Raw genomic sequence first — 4433 nt, forward strand, 5'->3', positions numbered from 1 at the left:
GTTCATCAAGTTAAAATTTATTAAAAAAAAAAAAAAAAACTCTCGTAAAACACACGCAAACCAAGTTACTTGCAATCCAAGATTTTATTGTACACAGATTGGAAACACAAGCTTGTCAGATGCCGAGCTGTAGGAGGCACATACCAAGCCTCTCAAATGTCACGAATTGAGCATAAAGGTCACTCTTTTCAGTCTTTTGTCACACACTCGCGCCACACATTGTATTTCTCACGCAATATGCCGCAGCACCCAATAGTGGAATGTCACTCTTGCCTGTCTTCAAAACTTGACCACCCTGACGTACGGTGGGAGATTTACACAAGCTAAATACAAACACACGCACTACAATAGGGAAATGCAACCATTAACATTAACAACAATACAACAAGGGCTTTTTACAATTGCACGCTGGGATATGAAACCCGCCGATGCTACACTGCCCCTCCACAGACGTCGTCCGCATCCCGCTGCGCCAACTGAATCGCTTCCAAGATCCGACTTGTAACACTTGTGTAGCGACGGGCGGACGAGGCATCGCGGGAGCAGAGAAAGACAAGGAGTTTTTGGCATAAAAATAATGCCGCAGAAACCATCGTATATGTCTCGAAATCTTTACGTTGAATCATTAAAAAAAAGATGACTAAATCCGTAATCTGTCCCCCCGCTGCGCCAACGGAATCGCTTCCAGGATTCGACTTGTAACACTCGTGTAGCGACGGGCGGACCGAGGCATCGCGGGAGCAGAGAAAGACAAGGAGTTTTGGTATAAAAATAATGCCGCAGAAACCATCGTATATGTCTTGAAATCTTTACGTTGAATCATTAAAAAAAAGCTGACTAAATCCGTAAGCTGTCTTCTTTTAAAAAGGTCCATGTTAAAGTTTTAAAAATTAGATTAAATAGGCAAAAAAGTAAACCATGTCACCTTACTTTGTTCTACCAGCATCGGGGACGTGTAGTACGTACCGCTCTTACCTGGGCCCAGTTGTTCAAACAATTTAATCCAGATCAAAGTGTCCAGGATTTTGAAATCCCTTGTTTTGCTATACAGGATTTGGTAATCCATTTTACTTTTATGCCGGTTTTTCAAAGCAACATTGGATCGGATCATTGTCATCCAAATACAGAATCTTCAGGATTACCAAATCCGGTTTACTAGTGCATTAAATGCAACCAACAGTGTAGCCTACTGGCAATGTCAAGAACAACAGGTAGACCTAAAATACCAGTTGCCACAAATAGCCATTATGTGTTTTAAACTGAGAGTACTGTAAATTGAGAGTACAGATATCACGGGGATTTTCCCCCCTTGATTATACAGAAAGGCTTCATGTCTTATTTCCTACTTTCTTTTCACTGCCACAGGGGTGAGAGGAGGAGCCTGCCTCCTAAAGTCCACAACCAGGTCCTTTGTCTTTGTGACGTTAAGCTGTACAGTAAATGGTTCAGCTCACACCACTCAACAAAGCTGTCCCCCACACTCCTGTATTCATCCTCCTGTCCGTCCCTGACACAGGCTACAATGGCAGAGTTACTACATAATTTTATAATGTTTCTACAAGTTATCCAAACTGAATTTTGCAATGTCTACACTTTGATGTCAAATTACAAACTTCACATAAATCTGACATATTTACAATATGCATTACAATTAAGATGAGTGTAATGCCAAAACAAATGTATAAGAAATAATTTATCTGCCATAAATTAAGTTTACGATATTGAAAGAAATGTGTGACCATGCCCCAGTCAGTGAAAGTGTGTTCCCTACCCCAAGTCCCCAGAGGGTTAATCACAGTCCTTAAAAGAATATTAGTAAAATGATTTTCTGATTCAACTCCAACTCATTCACAAGGGGTCAGAAATTCCCAAACAGGTCAGTACTGTCGACGGGATTTCCTGGAGGGGCTTGGCCGTTGAGACGTACACAGGGAATGTCTGGGATAGGTTCCTGATACTCTGAGCTCTTGCTTTGAATAACTCCTGCTGCTGGTGGTGATGTACGTGCTATTTTCAACTACTGTGCTTCTCTATTAATGTGTCTATGCATGTTTTAACCACCTATGTTCTCTGCCTTCCTTCCCACATGTCTGGATGGTGCCCGGGGAGGGCACCGTCTGAGCTGGAGTAGTGGTTCAGTCCCATGGAAGCATGACATCATGGATGCAACTTTCGAACTGTAACATTCTGGATGCAGTCTTCAATCCACCACCCCACTATGGATGAAACAGTTACCAGTTTCATGGGAAACCATGGTAAATTTTCGAATAGTTAGTATAACCGTTTCAAATTTTAACTACCATTTACACTGTGGTTGATCAGCATGCTTTGAAAAGCTTGCTATAATGTGTGGCAGACTGAAGCGGCGCAGGAAGGACGAGAATCGAGGGGACTTGTTTTAAAGTGGAAACATCGATATTTTATTACGCATTTGAATGGACTAACACAGGGATCAAACAACCACTGAATACACAGAGGGAGGTCTGACGCCGGACTGTAACACACGCTGGGCTGTTTACACAAACACTAGACACACGGAAGGACCGGACAGGGTTCATGCAAGATACAGGCAAGGACACCCATGACAATTGGGAACACAACAAGTATTAACAATAACACAAACAAAATTTCAAGAATAAAGTCATAATTTTGGGCTGTGTGTTATTGTAGAGGGGAGATATTAGAATAGTTTGTTTCAGGACTGAAATGTAGAAACAAGAACACACCAGAATCAATGATAGTGCAATACAGTGTTTGTTTTATTATGAGGATAATGAAGTTCTTTTTAAAAAAACTGTTGATTGGTTTTTTTATTTGCTACATTATTATTATTTTTTTGTTTAAAGTGTATAATGCAGCTAATTGTATTTCTGGTTTTAATATAAAACTCTATTAAAATAATTTCAGTTTGTATATCTATACTTTTTGGACATTTTCAGCCCATTTTAACAACACCGCGATGATACTGATAACCGTGTTTTGGTCATGATAATCGTGATATTCAATTTTCATGCCGTTTTACCTCTACACCCCACACAGGCCTTCGTGGAGAAGTGACTCTTCCATGGACTTCACCGAAGTCACTCATGGATGGACATCAGTGGGGAGGGTGTAGACACCAGTGGAGTGGATGCCTGCATCGCAGCTTTCAGCCAGCTCCGTGTGGCACTCACTGATGCTCGCGTGCTAGCATACCCACTCCTCCACCCTGAATCATCCTAGATATGGATACTAGCAACAAGGGGCTAGGAAGGGTGACATTGTGGATGCGACTTACGAACTGTAATGTCAAGCATGCAGCCTTCAACACCCCACACAGGCCGGCATTGATGGGCTTTGGCTTTGATCGTGACCACAGTTTACACCTTGCTTTTAGAAAGCTAGCCATCGCTTTCTTTTTCCTATAATGTTAGCATGCCCGGGGGGGTGGGCAGCCAGTTGGCCTTGGACCCCCAGAGGTTTTTTTTCTCCTTACGTGGGAGTTTTTGGTTCCTCTCCTCTGTTGTCATCTGGCTTTCTTTATTTCTTTCATTTAATTTCATTGAATTGAATTGAATTGAACTCCTTATGTAACTGGACTTTAGATTTTCTCATTAGCAGACCGGAGACTGTGAGTATGGGACACCACACCTCTAAAACAACTATTCTGAACACTGGAATTCCATAGGTCTGTGTATTCAGTCCATTACTCTATACCTTGTTCATCCACGATTATACTACCAAGCACAAGATAAATATAATTATGAAATTTGCTAACAACGTGACAGCGATGAGTCTAATCCACGGCAATGATCAGTCAGCCTACAGAAAGTGGAACTTCTAGTGAACCAGCAAAACAAAAAAGTAATGATTGACTTCAGGATGCAATCCAAACAGCCATTTTCATGAATCGGACAGCTGTTGAGAGGGTCAGGACCTTCAGGCTCTCATGTTCCCTCCACATTTACTCCCTCTTCAAATATATATAAAGAGGCTCCTCTACTTGCGATTGAGATACACTCCGAACAGCCGTTCATAACTTGAAATGTTCATTAGTTGTTATTCAACATCGCTTTAAGGGTATACGCAAGTACAAAGAACTAGGATGCTGGGAGTACGCACGCTACACTGCTGCGCGGCGGGAGTAGCGGCCAGAAGTCGTACTAGGCGGAATTGGAGCGCAGAAAAAAAAAAGTATGTTGTGGACAGGAAACGGGAGCCCAATGAACACAGTTTGGACTTAGTCCTCTTCGTTCGTATGTCTGAAAGTTCGGAAGTTGAAAGTTCATAAGTAAAGGAGTGTCTGTATATCAGCATCAGTGAGCTGCTGTCTGCGTAGCAGAGCATGTGAACCCTAGTAACTGGGAGCGGCCTGTAGACAGGCTTGACACCTGTTAAGTCAAGTTTGCAGCATTGTGTGTTAAAAATCTTGAACAAAGTGCTTACTGCTATAC

The sequence above is a fragment of the Brienomyrus brachyistius genome, chromosome 1 (genome assembly GCF_023856365.1).
Source record: "Brienomyrus brachyistius isolate T26 chromosome 1, BBRACH_0.4, whole genome shotgun sequence".
Lineage (NCBI taxonomy): Eukaryota > Metazoa > Chordata > Actinopteri > Osteoglossiformes > Mormyridae > Brienomyrus > Brienomyrus brachyistius.